Genomic DNA, 16908 nt, shown 5'->3' with positions numbered 1-16908 from the left:
GCACGGTTTTTGATGTTTTTACCGCGCCGGAAGTACATAGGTCTCTAGTCACACTTGGGTGATTTTGAAGATTGGTATGGGTGTTAGGCAGGGTGCATGTTTATTTCCGCGATTTTTATACAGATATGTATATTTAATACAAAATTAATCACAATTTTCCATGTTGCGTTTCTTTTTCGTTTCAGTATATATATAACCTACACTATTCATTCTGCTACACAATAATTAAATAAGTATTTATATAATAATCCGAATTTTTATGTTAATAACCGTAGCGACTAAACAACAACTGTTCTGAATGCGTATTGAAAACACTAGATGCTCTCACCACAAGGGAACATTGTACGATGCTTACTTGCCAAAATATACGCAATTTAATTCCAATCCAAACCGCCTCACAGCTTCAGGTCGCCATCTTTGTTCAAATCAAAGCATCTGTGCGTTTGAAACATTAAGCACTGCAAAGCTTCTAAATGATATTGTGATCATAAATTTTAGGATTATCAAAGAAACGAAAATTAAATTTTAAATCATTTTAATTTTGATTGGTTAAGATTTAGGTAGGCAAATTGAAATAATTATTTACAAAGGGAATTTAATTTTCTACTCAATACTGATAACTTTTCTTTTATTTAGATAATCTTTATTTCTTTCATTTCATTTCATTTTAAAATGAAAATTAGATTCCCCAATATATTCGCGGGAAATGAATTTGATGACGTAACCGGAAGCGCATGCTTTCAGAACGTGACCCGGAAATGTTCACCTGTAAACGACAGAAACTTGACGATAATAAAAACAGAAGATTATCGAATATGACTGGATTTTTTCCGTATTTGTTGAGACACCAATGTGCTAGAATACAACGAAAGGTAACACTTATTTAACTCATAGCTATCGTATCAAATAAAACGAACAGTCATTGCGAAATATAGCAGTGTCGGCTTGCTGAGCTAGACCTACTTTCGTTTTACAGTATACGCACATGGTCACTTAAATACTTCATCTTCACAACCATTGTCTATATAAATGCTTGTCCGCGACATTGTTCTATGTAGGAATATTTGTAGTTCTGTACAGTACAGTGTAATTACTTTTTTTTTAATTGACTGGTCTGGTTTGGAATATTTATATAATTATATATATATAATTAACTACCCCGACCACAGGGCCACGTAACTACATTCACGTATTGAACACTTGTCTGTTTACCATACGACTCATAACCTGGCTGCTGATGTTTCCTAGCATGTATACTATTCAAATGTGTAATGTGTTTGTCAGGGTGTACATGTGTGTAAGGGTGTACATGTGTGTGAGGGTGTATATGTATGTAAGGGTGTATATGTATGTGAGAGTGTTTATTCATGTGAGGAAGCGGGTATATGAGGGTATGGATGGATGAGTGTGTATGTGTGTGTGAAATATATAAACATGTAGTAAAGAAATTATACATGTGTAATTGTGAGTGTGTAATGATGCAAGGATACAGAAGATACAGAAATCTGAACTATTTAGTTTTCTCTGCATTTAATGTGTTTGTGTGGGACATATGTATATGTGTGTGTATAAATGTGTGATTAATGATTAATTACAGTAATTTTGAATATCTTTGATTTATACAAATTCAGTAAACTTAATTGATTGAGTGTATACAAGCCTTAGTATGTGTGTGTGTGTATGTGTGAGAAAGTAATGTATTGTACATTTTTTGATGAAAACACTGAATAAAAAGTAAATTATAAAAAAATAACCTGGCTGCCGCAGGTTATGAGTTATTTATTATAGGTTAAAGAGACATATATAATCAAGTGTGTCTCAGGTTAATCATGATTCATAGGGTAAACAGAGATATACATGTATATCAAAATGATTCAAGTGTTTACAAAATGTTAAGATTGTGACGAGGCCCTGTGCCCCGACTGACATTGCTTAAGGCACTGAGCACAGGGGTTGGTGTTGATAACACATAGCTCTATTGGGAAAAGTTATTTTGTATTACAAGATTAATTGAATTTATTTCAATGCCTCCACTATACGTACGGATTGAAGTTGGGACCTCAGGAAAATTACTGTTACAGGCTAGGAGAAGGAGAAATGTAGCAGCCAGATTGGGGTTTGAACCCGGGACCATCCAAACTCTAGACGGACACTCTACCACTGAGTCACAATAAATGTCTGGTTATTAATACATGTTTTAGGAGTCTACAGTGTTCATGTTTAATTTGCCTCCTTTTGGTAGTGTGGAACTGTGGATATGATGCCAACTTTAAGGTTAACTCACTAAAGTGAACCTAAATTGCTGAAGACACCCAGCAAAAGACAATACACATAACAATTTATTATCGAACCTCTGTATCTAACCGTCTTTTCTAACTATAGGTTGATAATTTTGTATTCAACCTTGGCAGATTTATAGCCTTGCATTTAATTTCCCCTCGTCCGCCACATAATAGTGTAACTTTTTACTATAAAAAACTTTGAAACTTATGATTGTTTCAGCACTGGCCACCTAGTCTTTTCCTTTGTTGCCATTTACATTAAGAATATAGTCAATTTAATCTTTCCCAATTGATATAAATACAGAAAATTTTCCCCTAATAATTTCAGCTAAAAATCTGACATATTGCACAAATCACCTCAGTACTCTGTGCTGCCATTACAATTTACACTTCCAGGGACTTGCCATGAATTTTGAACCCATGCTCTACCCATATAAAATACACAATTTCATTAGATACTCTTAAAAAAGACACACACTAAACATTGGAAAGCTTGTTTGTTTCTACGAACAAGTAAATGGAAAAGAGGGTAGCCAGTTAATTGGTGGGTAGGATTTTTTTTAAAACAATCTGGCAAAAACAATTCAACACAGGAAAATCTGAAATAGCGAAACAATTCAACACAGGAAAATCTGAAATAGCGAAACAATTCAACACAGGAAAATCTGAAATAGAACAATGTAACAGTTCATTGAACTGTTTAAGCAACAGATATAACCAATGGATGGAAAACCTGAAGATATCTATATTTTAAGTGTAATTGAATTACATATACATTGTAAATTTGTATTACTGACAGTTAAACAGGAATCAACTACACAAAGGTAACAAATATTTGCAATTCAGGGAAAAAAACGGATTTGGGGGAAATCTTTTTAAGGTTAAGATGGGTTAGTAGAAACAAAGCTTTTATTCTATTTGGCCTATCAAGGCTAAGTCATGAAAATATGGTTTTAGAAATAAAACTTTGGTTATTGAAGATGAGATGTTACATACTGGACACAACAGGGAATGACAACAGTAAAAGCAAAAGAAAACATATGTATGTATGGAATCTTTTTCTCTGTCAGTTCTGACAGACTGTAAATTTAACACATTATGAAGATGTAATTTTAATTAAGCTCATTTTACACAAATCACCAGATTGTATTGTCTACATTATTGAATTTAGTTCATCTCTATTTCCACACTATTCTCTGTAGAAAGAATAGTTTTTTTTTCTTTGTTATAAATCCTCACTACAACTATTAAAGTCAAATATATATATATATATATATACATTGTATGTAAAGGATATGATTCTTGACAACTTGACTACAGAGCAGGAATTATGCTTTTTAACATCCAATGCACTCCACATCATATTGTGTGTTGACATTTTTCTGTGACAATTATAATTAATACACATATTTTTTTTAGAATACTGTGTTATATCTCTCGGATCAACTCAAACATAAGCATTTCCTTCAATTCTGAAATCTGTAATGAAAATAATTACAGAAAGACCTTAAAGCAAATAGTCTAAGAGAACATCCCTGTTGATTTGTTCTTCTTCTGTATGGCCAACTTGATGATCACAATGTTTTCAAACTTGTTCTGGAGCATTACTTAGCTGGACTTAACGTTTTTAAGAGACTTGAGTTTCTCTCTCAGCACTCTGTATGCTCCCAAGGGGGAGAAATGGGACCAAAAGGGGGATTCTTCCATTCAAATGAACACTTTATAGTTATGGTCCAAAATCATGAGATGTGGTGCCCTAAAATGAAATGGTCTCTGTCTGTCCGTCTATTTTCAACTCAATCACATGCCGGAAAGTCTACCAAGTTTTTTTGAATGAATAACCTTTACCTTCATTATAGGGCACGGGCCAAACATGCAAACATTTGAAAATCTTCTACTCAATAACCCAGAGGCCAAGTGACCTAATATTGGGCCTGTAGTATGCTGTGGTAAAGTGATACAAAGTTTGTTAAAATGAATGACCTTGACATACATTCACAGTCACAGGAGTCAAACATGCTAAACTATTGAAACACTTTTTTCTCAATAGCCAAGAGGTCCAGAGAAGCAGGTCATTGATACAGGTCCATAGGGCATCTTGTTTGGTTGCTGCACAATACCTTAATTACTCTTTCAGGCCTGAAGGTCAATGGTCAATGTCACTATTTCTATAAATTGAAAATCAGTTGAAGTACAATATATTATGAATTCAGCTGAGCTGATTATGCTTATTAGAAGTTATCAAGTTCTACCTTGTGCCTGCTTTCAAGGATAACTTACAAGGGCCCGATGGTCAAGATACACCTGCTACTAAAGAAAGCATTTGCTTAGAATACTACATGTAGCTTCAGGCTTGAAAGTCAAAGGTCAAATATAATGTTACTATAAATAGATTTTTTTTAAATAAAAAAAAATCATGCACATCACTTTTTTGTTGGATTCTATGCACTCAGACTTTGTCCAGTGCTTTATCGCAGAAAGACTTTATTTTCCCCGAATAAAAACTATCTTACACAGATTGTGTTATTCTTCAATGAACACAGGTGATAGATACGGTAGTTTTTTTTTAAAATATATAAATACTTATTACCGGTTAGCTTGTAATAATAATAATAATAATAAATATTTTATTAGCGTGTCACACATTTTAAAATACATACATAATAGTTTTAACTAAAACAATGCATGATTTATAAAATGCCCAGCCAGTATTTGGCTTACGAGACACATAAATTAATATACAACATTAACACAAATCAATCATGATTAAAAGAACGACGTTTTCTCATACATAAAAACACTGTTCTAGCTATAAAACACTGCAGAGATGCCTCATTCATTAAAAATATAAATTTATCTTTCGAACACATATCTAAAAAATCTGATGAGATGTCATTAGCCTTTATAAAAAAAGATTCCCGGATTTCAGTATAATAATCACACTCGCATAAAAAATGAATTTCAGATTCAACAGATTTAGATTTACAATATGTACACAGTCTATCACATAATTGTATTGCAGGTTAAAAATAGCGACCAGTCTCTATACATAGTGGCAAACTTCCACATCGTAGTTTAGCTAAGACGCTCCTGTGTGATCTAGGCATAATACTGGTTACATAAGTTTCAGGTATTTAATCTTTTTTAAACAATCTATAAGTTCTCAGCTTATTACCATTTTGTTGCCCACTATCTGTCCAGACCCTTGTAAACCATGACTGTTCATCTAACTTAAAAACTTTTTTAGAAATATCGCGCATGACCGCTTTCGTAGCTCCAGTAGCCCTCGTGATGATTTGGTCGACTTGGTAATGTTTTGCTAGTTTATTTGCGTTAGCATCCCAGGACTTTCCCTTCCTCTCTGACCACTTATGGACTTTATACAAAAGTCTATCACAATCCACTGATGTCAGTCTATAGCACAGTCTACAAACCTCTATCCGCTGTTTGGCTAGACACGATATCCAACCCATATCACCGATTTTACCCGCGTTAGAAGTATTTCTGGACACACCTAAATAAATCCTCATAGCTCGGATCTGAATATTATTTATTAGCCTATGTTCAGTCTGTCCCCATATGGCTGAACAGTAAAACAGTATTGGTTCAACGAGAGTCTCGTATAGCTTGGTTAACACTATATACGACATCCCCGAGGAAGCAATACATTTGGAAGTTAGTGCTCCTAACGCTCTTCAGGCCGATTTAGAAAGCTCCCTTATACATGTGCCCATATCACCTATGAAGCAGTAATCTTGTCTCTATTAGAATAAATCATATAAACTTTATGCTTATGTGGCTTCCTTGTAAATCTTTTATTGAATTTGACTCTTTGATTTATGTTTGTGTTTCCACGGCGGTATGATCTCGATGCTTGAGTTCAAAGCACAAGAGCAAAATTTGATTCCGGACCGAGAGAAAATAAAATGAAATATAACGGTTTACGCAACATCAACACGAAATGAAAAAAATATACAAATTAAAGGCCAGTATCAAAAATACAATCTTACATTGATCAGGGGTATTTGTTATCGCAGACAGCAATGTGTTTTTTTTGTTGTTTTTTTTAAACTATTGTTTTTTTTTTTTTTTTTTTTTAAACTATTGAGTGAAGTTCGGAACTCCTCAGGATTTATCCAGTATGGTAATGTTGTATGACATACTGGTATTGTCATTATCTTTACGTAACGTGTCATTTACTTTGTCTAGACAGTATACCGACCGAGACGCCACTGTATCCGTTTGTATTATAGGCTCTGCGATGAACTCTGTATGGTTTCTTTGCCAAACAATGTCAGAAAAACGAATTATAGATAAAAGCCAGTTAGATTTACTGATTGAAGGGTAAGGTCTACTTCCTCTTCTGCGGCTGATGGATTCTCGCCCTGGCGTTGACCTGAGTTTTTCTTTGTTTTCTTTTTTGATGTCGTACGGATGCTATGTTTTTTTTTAGAGCACTCGGTACACGAATTGGTAAAAATCTTGCGTTGTTTGTTTGTTTGTTTCAGACTTGACGTAGACGGTGCCCAGAGATGGTTGAATCACTGACGAACATTTATAAAGTGTTATCACACTGAAATGCCACATTGTAATGACAACGGGCGAACACAGTTTATAGACGTTGGACAATGCCCCTTACCTTCCACGGATACTCAGCACTAGTGTCAAACTGCAGGTGAGTCTTTATTACATAGAAAAATCTTTTCTGGCATTTTGCATTTCTCCCTTTTGCCCCTGAAAAGACGCCGATCCAAAATGCAAAATAACGGAGAAGCAAAATCACATACAAGCAACAACGTGGAAAGGTTAAAGAACGAAAAGATGCCAAACAAGAGTAAAAATGGCATCGTTTTTATTCAACGCTTTTGCGATTAAAATGGTAGGTTTTCTTTGATAAGATTTTACGGGATTTCGCTTTGTTATTTGGCGTCTTGTCTCGGCCAAGAAAATAAACATACGAAATACCACCTATGCATCACCATAAAGACGTGTACACGACTGTTTTAAGTTTACTTTTTTTCAATTTAGTTTTTCGAAATTATTGATTGACCACAGTTTTATACTACATGTATACAATTATTGATTTTTTTTTTTTTTTATTTTATGCAAGGAATTGTTAACCTGGAAAAGGTGATATTCCGCGAGGTCGAAGTTTGTTGTTGTTGTTGTTGTTGTTGTTGTTGTTGTTGTTTCTTTTTCCAATAGAAATTCTAAATTAAACACAAAAAGTAATTACTAGGATAAAAAAACATTAATATATATTCGAAAGTTTGCTCCAAACGAAACAATAACAATCACGAGAGTTATTTACTTTGGTTTGGTTTGGTTTGTTTTTGTTTAACGTCCTATTAACAGCCAGGGTCATTTAAGGACGTGCCAGGTTTTGGAGGTGGAGGAAAGCCGGAATACCCGGAGAAAAACTACCGGCCTACGGTCAGTACCTGGCAACTGCCCCACGTAGGTTTCGAACTCGCAACCCAGAGGTGGAGGGCTAGTGTTAAAGTGTCGGGACACCTTAACCACTCGGCCACCGCGGCCCCTGTTATTTACATCAAACAGAATTTTTTTATCTACTGTTACAGAAATGACTAAGAGCTATAGAGCTATAGAGCATGTAACAGCTGTAACATTCCTCGGCTTCAATAAAAATGCTGCAGCACCTGTAACTAGTTAGGAACTCAAAGTAAACGTCACGGCCTTTTCTAGTAAAATAAAATAATCCGCAATATCTTCACCTATTCTTCCTTGCCGGTTTTGATGTTTTTCTATGTATGTGTTTAATAACATTTTGTAGATTAGTATCCAGAATACAGTCAAAATGTTTCTTATAAATTCTATCATACTATTATTGTCCTGGTTATCAATTTGTGATGTTAACCTCTCGTTCAGGAATTCGCCAATTTAAGGTAAATACTGCACTTTCAAGACCTTTCGGAGAGGATTAGACAACGGCAAAAGTCAGGGTCATAAAACAAAAATAAATATCAGTTATGGCTTCATCGGAGTTTGGTGTATTCTGCTTGGTAAATCGAAAGTACAAACCAATGACCTGTTTTTATCAAACAGAACGGACACAGCCGCGATTTATTCACGGCTACTCGCGTGTAAAACGCTATTAATTGATAGGCCGTAGGACCATATTATCATTAAGATTCTGCTACAGCTATCCTTTGACCTTCTCCCTAATGTACATCAAATAATTACGAGTTCAAAGTAATTGTCTGTGTCTCCATCTAGATCCCTACTTTCGACACCAAATGGAAATGGGATGACCGCCAATAATCTAGCGTTCGCGAAGCCCGGTCTGTTTCCGGCCATCTCCTATCCCATCATTCCCCTTCGTGACATCTTTTTGTCACGTGAAGCTATGTTTTCCATACGTAGTCTTTGGTAGAAAGTATACTCATTTTACAATATCAAAAAGAAACCAAAAAATAGAATCCGAGTTCTAATCCGAAATCGATAAAAAGTAAAATTACAAACAATAGAAATAACTCTGCGAAGACCATTGTCCATATATAATGAAAGACAGCCCAGGTGTTTCGAAAGGCTAACTTTGATGATAAAAAAAAACCAATTAGTAATTTGAAAAGTCCAAGTGATAGGACGCGGGTATATATCGAGGTGTACACGTACACTTTATATATAATTACTGGGATACAGAGTGCATAATCAAAGGGAGATAATCACTTTAATTATTTACCGTATTCCGTATCTAATTTTAGTTTTGTAAGAATTACCAGAGTTCCGGAATTGTATGTTTGTTAAGTTCCTGAATAAAAACATGGAAGACACGCTTGATTTTACAATGCTCTATCAAAATATCGTCTTAATTAGGGAAAAACGCGAAATAAAAGAAAACAAGATCTAGAGAGGCATAATTTCCGTGATCCAGTCACCAAGACATTCGAGGACCATTAACGTTGGCATGTCAAAAGAGTTCGAGTTGCGATGGCCGATATGACACGGGATAGAATTCTCGCGAGCGGAACATTAAAGTTCACGAGACGTCCGCAAGATTCATGCGCGAATGAGATAGAACAAGTCGGAAAAAAACGAGCAAAAACGTACGAGGCTGCCAGAAAGTGCTTCGAACATGTTAGTAGGTCAACATCCCGAAATAAGAAACAGTTTCCCTGTTAAATGGTACTCCATTTTAGGGCCATATAATTGAATATATCAATATTACGTTTGCACTGTGTTTACAGTGAGGGGCGCCTGTGGGGTGACTATGGGGCATTGAGTGTATTGGGTAACGTAGCGCGAGATGCACGTGCTTTACCTGTGATACAGGTGAGTTCTACAGGTGTACTAGGTACGTGGGTCATTCGAGCTTTTGCAGCGCACCTCGACAGACGCTATAGTGAGATACCAGACTTATTAACATGAGTGAGAAAGACATTCCCAATTCCGAAGTTCACAACACATCTTCGGCACCAACCCAGCAAGAATCAGCAGGCACAGGTTTAGAGGCCATACAAGCATTTTCTCTGTTTCGACAGTATTTAGACACGAAATTGGACAGTTTTAGGGCGGATTTGATTGAGGAGCCGGACTCCAAGAAGGCGAGGTCCGACCATTCCTTGAAATTCAAGTCTCCAGGAAACAAGCTACAGTTTCAATTTAACGAAGACATAGACACTGATATAGCGAAACTACAGAGGAAGTTGGAAAAACGGGACCTAGACAATTGTGCTGATTTGGTGTCGGGTATAAGGCTTAAAATTCATAAGCGCAACAAGCTTATTCGCTTAGCGGACAAGTCTCCGGCCGGTTGGACTACTGTCAAAGAATATATTTCGGACGACCTTGCCTCGGACTCCGAGGATGAAAAGCGTATTCGTCAGGCAGAGAACAGGGCTTTACGGAGCATTAAGCAAAAGAACGATGTTCGTAAGCGTAGCTCTGCTACTTACAGTAATGGCGGCAACGCTACACGTGCCCGCCAGCCTCAGGGAGCCAATCAGAGTTGGACAGCAGCAGCCTCCGGTTCACCATTTTTTCGTGGCCAGGGATTCAGCGGTACACCCATCAACCCAAGAGAATGTTCCCCTTCGGACCAGTGTTTCTCATGTGGAGGTTTCGGTCACTGGAGGAGGGACTGCGGCAAGTACAGACAGGGCGGCACCCGTCAGTTTCAGCAGTCGGGAGGAGCAAAATGAGGACAGCAGCGGCATACATGATAAGTATAAAACGCCCCAGCTGTATGACATTGACGAACTTTGGTCACACAAACAATTTTTCGAGTATCAGGACAAATATCCTGTTATATCTGTAAAGGGTAGGTTAAAACAACACCTACAGTTTTGGAAAGACATTGATGCGCCCGAGTTTATAATCAGTACAATAGAGCATGGCTATGTCATACCTTTCATTTCAACTCCTCCTCGTTCATTTTCTAAAAATAACAAGTCCGCCTTATCAGAACCAGAGTTTGTCTCACAGGCCATAGCCGATTTGGTTAGTAACAGGTGTGTGACTGAAGTTCCCTTTGTTCCTGCTGTAGTTAATCCTTTAAGTGTGGCTTTTAGTAGTTCGGGTAAAAGACGCCTTATATTAGATCTAAGGTGAGTTAATTTGTACGTGTGGAAAGAAAAAATAAAATTTGAAGATTGGAGATTAGCATTGGAATATTTTGAGGACAAATCCTTTTTGTTTAAATTTGACCTAAAGTCGGGTTACCACCATATCGATATTTCCTGTACCCAACAGACCTTTCTGGCATTTTCGTAGGAAGGTAGGTTATATTGTTTTACTGTCCTACCGTTTGGCCTCTCGTCAGCCCCTTATATATTTACCAAAGTTCTCCGACCTCTGGTCAAGTTTTGGAGGTCACGTGGGATAAGTATAGTTCTGTACATTGACGATGGGTTTGGTTGTAGTCGACAAAAGCTAGCTTGTATGTCAGATAGTGCTTGCGTTAAGAAAACCCTTAGTTTGGCAGGCTTCCTGGTTAACAAGGACAAGTCCGTATGGGATCCGTGTCAGTCGTTAACTTGGTTAGGCATAGTGTGGAATTCTGCTGAGTTCACCCTGTCCATTCCGGACTCTAGAGTTGTGAAGCTTATCTCCTGTATAGATTCAGTTCTAGGCGGGTTACCTGTGGTTACGGCCAGGCAATTAGCAAGGGTTACAGGTTTAGTTATCTCTTTTAAACCAGTCATAGGTAATTTGTGTAGCATCATGACAAGGCATTCTCTCATGTTCATAGTTCGTGCACCAACGTGGGATTCCAAGGTCAAGGTAAATAGCGATCCCTTTATTTCAGAGTTAGTGTATTGGCGCGATACTGTTTCATCGCTGAACGTTAGACATCTAGCAAGTTACAGTATGCCTTCCATCGTTATGTTTTCAGATGCTAGCGGCTATGCTTGTGGGGCTTATTCTGTAGAACTTGATGATAGTATTTTTCATAAAATGTGGACTGAGGATGAGGCTTTTCGTAGTTCTACCTGGAGAGAAATGAAGGCTATAGCATTAGCGGCCGTTTCGTTCGCGCCCAAATTGAAGGGGAAAGTGGTTAAGTGGTTTACCGATAGTTTGAACTGTGTATCTATTGTGAATAAAGGCAGTATGAATCAAGATCTACATGCTATCGCAGTGGATATATTCAAGACATGTTCGTTGTATGACATTTCCATAGACATTGAATAGATACCAAGGGCAAAGAATGAACGCGCAGATGTAATAAGCAAAATATTCGATTTCGACGATTGGAGCGTTTCTTCTGACTTTTTTGAGTTTATGGACGAATTGTGGGGCAAGCACACTGTGGACAGGTTCGCAAGTTACGATAACGCCAAATTGTCACGTTTTTACTCAAAGTATTGGAACCCAGGAGCAGAGGGAGTGGATGCTTTCGCGAGACATTGGGCGGGGGAGAACAATTGGTTGGTCCCACCCATTCACTTTGCTATTCGTACTATCAAGCACATTATAATCTCCAAAGCGTGTGTTACTTTAATCATTCCCAGGTGGCCATCGGCCCCGTTTTGGCCTCTCATATTTACTGACAAGCTGAGATACAGGGACTAGGTGAAGGACGTTATAGAGTTTCATGATACGAGTCGTATTTTCGTGTTAGGTTCAGCAAGGACCACTTGGTTTAGCTCGGATTCATTCATAGGGAGTGTGCTCGCTGTAAGATTACAGGCATAAGTATTCCTTTCTGTTTGTACGATTTTTGTTATATCGTGCAAGTTTACATTAAATGATCGCAATGATCATATACGTTTTGTTGTGTGTTACGCTGTGTACACGTGGTTGCCGGGGTCACTGAGTGTCCCAGTTTCTTTGTTATTGTTTACGTTTTGACGTCTCGACACCTGGGCGCCTTGTACGAGAGAAGGCCATCGACGAGGTCACGTGTGTGTACCAAGAAGGGTCATGATAGACCGGTACAGGAATTAAATAGTAGTGTATGCGGCATGATAGGCCGGTGCATTTAGGTGAGTACGCGGTTTTGTAAGCCGGTACATGTAGAAGTGCGAGTTTATGCGACATTACAGGCCGACGTACACGTAGTGTGGTGTACACGCGACATTGTGTGTTGACATACATAGCAGTCCTGGAAGTTTCAGGTAGCAGCGTATATTAGTCCAATATGCGACATCCTATGCTGGTACATGTAGGTAATTTTATAGGGTCATCGTAGTGCTTGTATAGGGAACTACTCTTAAAATAGGGCAGGCATATACTGATTTTTGTTTGTTTTGTTATACGACTTACAGATGTTTTTAACCATGGACGTTAGGCCTTGGCGGGTTCTTACAGTGCAGGGGATAACAGATTTGCGCCTTTCGTCAATGATTTACGGAAAGTTGTCTTCGCATCTAAGGCCAGGAACACTCAAAAAAGTTACGGATACGGATTTCAACACTGGTGTACTTGGGCTTAATTCTTTTAATATCACGGTTTTACCTGCTTCGGATTTCGAGATTAGCTTATACTTAGTGTCTATAATTCAGTCTGCTAACAGTGTGGCTAAGTTAGATCAGGCTATACTAGCAGGTGTTCCTAACCCTTGTAAATCTAGTTTTATTAAAATTGTTAGAGAAGGTGGCGCTTGATTGTTGGGTTCTAATCATTGTAAAAAGGACCCAATTACTCCGGAAATTTTGCGACGTTTATCTGATTCGTTTGCTAAGGAAAATAGTTCTCTCGCAGATCTCAGGGTCGTCTGCATGTGTCTTTTGGGTTTCGCTGGATTTCTTCGATTTTCCGAATTGGTCAATATTAAGCGATCAGATCTAGAATTTTATCAAAAGTACATGACGATTATTATACCGAGAAGTAAGACCGATGTTCACGGGTCTGGATCTGAGCTCGTTATTTCCAGAACAGCTACAGACCTTTGTCCAGTTTCCATGGTTGAAAGATATTTAAATGCAGCGCATATTCTACCGAACTCCACTGATTATATATTTAGGCAATTATCTTATTGCAAACTTTCGAATTCCTACAGGCTTAGAAATTCTGGACCACTCTCGTATACTAGAGCTAGGGAAATTCTCCTTGAAAAATTAGAGATTTCAGGCCTAGATAGTAAAAGATTCGGGTTACATAGTCTTAGGTCGGGAGGTGCTACTGCGGCAGCCAATGCAGGGGTCATCGATCGCATGTTCAAGAAACATGGTCGATGGAATTCTGACAAAGCTAAAGACGGTTACGTTCATGAGAATATTGACGAGAGGACGTCCGTCACGAAAAAACTTGGTGAGAATTTTCTTTATTATGTTACACTTCCCAGCCCGTTCTTTGTTTCCGATAGCGTCAGCTGCAGTAAGCGGTATTCTGAACACAGTGTGTTAAGTTTTATTTGATAAATAATTTATGTTCGTTTGAACTGGTGAATTAGAGCATAATACTTGATTATACTTGATTAGAGCTATATAGATAAGTTAAACGACTTGACATTTTGAAACGTATGTCTGTCATAGCTGTTTTTCTACACGTAAAAATCTTAACAATACCTTGTGGGTATTAATATCGCTAAGATAATTGGCGAAAAGAATCCTTCTGCCAAAAGCAAAGTGTCTGACATATAAAATATCCCGGAATGGCACCATTTCCCGGCGAGCGATGTTTCCGTCTCAGTTTCAGAGATATCTGTTGTTATGGCCGAGAAATGTTAGGTATCCGAGGCCGACATATTGATTTTATAGACAGACTTAGATTTACGAACGAGACTGTTCTATAAATATAGTCAAATCATCCTATCTAGCGCTGACAAATTACCGTCATATTATCAGATTTTTACTGCTATGCTATTGTAGTCATATAACAATGCTTTTAAGATAAAATAATACATTTATATGTATCAAAACAATAGATAGCACGTGTATCTACCATGTATATCGATGAAAGTGCGGGCCTGTTAAAATATTTATAAAATTCATCTTTCTTTCTCAGTACTTTGGTAGTTAAGAACAGGGCGGTAACTGTGGAATTATAACGTTAGTTTTTATATGGTGGGAGGGAAGGTGTAGTGTCAGGATATTTTTTACCGGAATCCGGATATTCAGTTTTTATATCTTTACGTAGGTTTGAACGGAGCTCGTGTGAGGTTTGATATTGTAAATTTCTATTTTTGTATGTCATTTCTTTTCAGCTGTTTTGTATCAAATAAAAATTATTCGCAGTATTTTAAAAATCTCCGAGTGGTAATTGAGTAAATATTGTACTGTATATAGGTCACGGAACCGGGAGTCATCTCGCGGAACCGTGGCTGAACATGGTTGCTAGCAGACACGACAAGAGCCGTTATATGTATGATACATTTGTATCACGGATAGTGATAATTCTCTGGAATAATGTGATATGTATATATCAGCTGTAGTGATTATTGACTATTTCTAACCCATTTCTATCAATTAGCATTTCATAAAGACATTTTATCATGAATATTGTGCTTTCGTGGAGGAAAAAAATCGAAGATACGAGGTCTAGGTTTAAGGCAGTTTCTATTTCATGACAGGAAAACGATATGCGTAATAGAGATGTATCGTCTGCGAAAAGTCTGGTATCAGAATTCAATACGTCGTATATGTCAGTAATGTACATTAAGCATAATAGTGGACCTATGATAGCACCTTGGAGAACTCCAGCCTTTTATAATATCAGTAGAAGGTATCTTTCAGGTATAGTCCAACCCGAATTTTGATTACAGACGAGTCTATAGTCATTTTGGGGAAATAGGTGCTATGTATACATCTGTTAGTTGTTTATATTGTAACAAACCTTATCATCAGCTGCATCATTTGTATTTATACTGGTCTAGATTTAGCGGCAAAACAGTTAACATGTGAAAAAATGATCACATAGTTACTTGAATATGTGTAAACCATGCATCAAAAATAAATTATACAATCCATGTGTTGTCAAATTAAAATTGTAACAAAAACGAATGGTCCAAAACAGCACCCTGCTGGACACAGTAGTATTCATAATCAATATGTTTTGTAAACACACCTGTGCACAAATGGAACTACCCACTTTGAACATTCCACGGAAACGTCAACGCGGCAGGTCATTCCGGTTTGACTATAGTTAGTGAACATCTCAATAGCTCGGAGTTCAGAAGTTTCGTACGAGCGGAGTCTGATTCTCGATACTTTTTAAATGCATATCATTAATTAACACTTTACCATATAGCATAACTTGTAACACAATGTAACAGATATATTTATTGCTTTAAGTATATTTGTAAATACTGTGACTGTCTTGGACATAAGAGCTCATCCTTGTCTTACTCCTCCACTCCAGAATTTCTTCATTGAAATCGCCATGATACATCGCCAGGTTATCCTCCTTTATACCAATCTGTGACATTGCTTGGTCTTTGATCTGAAATATTAATACCATTTTACCATGCCATTTACCATGAAGTTTGTATTGCAATTACCAGGCAAAGGAAATGCACGAAACAACTGGAGCAGAGCTGTACGTGCAAATCAAATATGGTGAAACCCAGACGTTCAGTTACAGCACCACTTGGTTCAAGGTGAATGATGACATTATAACACTGATATTCATCCTATTGGCAATAAAAAATAACAACAAAATCAGGAAGTACATATTTACAGTTTCTAGTATACACTTTAATTACAAGCAATGTACAATCTACAAGGGTTAGTTTTTATTATTTATCTATTTTACAAAGACTGGCTTCCGCCCACTCACTGCCCTGCAGGTAGAATTGTACCTGCTGCCCCCATTGCATGATCGTAAGAGGCGACTAAACTTGGGATCTTATCTTTTCTCTTCTTTCTTAACTTTCTTCTTCCTAATGTCTCCCTTGACAATGCCTCACTTTTGGCCTTTAGCTGAGCGTTCGCCCCTGTGAGGAAGGCTTTGGGTTCTGTCCCCTGGCCGAGACATATCAGAGTCTTTAAAGTCAGTATAATGTGACCGGGTGGGGTATTCTGCTGGGTGTCTTCGGCAGGATGCTTCAGTGAGGTAGCACTTTAAATCGGCAAAAGTTCCGGCCTATCACAAGGAGACTTAACACGAACATACCGCAGCCTCCCAAAACACACATACGCACTCACCACACGCATGCATGTCGCACGCACGGGAGGCCGTCCTTAAATGACCTTAGCTGTTAATAGGACGTTAAACAAAATAA

This window comes from Pecten maximus, chromosome 10 (assembly GCF_902652985.1).
Source record: "Pecten maximus chromosome 10, xPecMax1.1, whole genome shotgun sequence".
Lineage (NCBI taxonomy): Eukaryota > Metazoa > Mollusca > Bivalvia > Pectinida > Pectinidae > Pecten > Pecten maximus.
Note: the sequence above shows the minus strand (reverse complement) of the source record.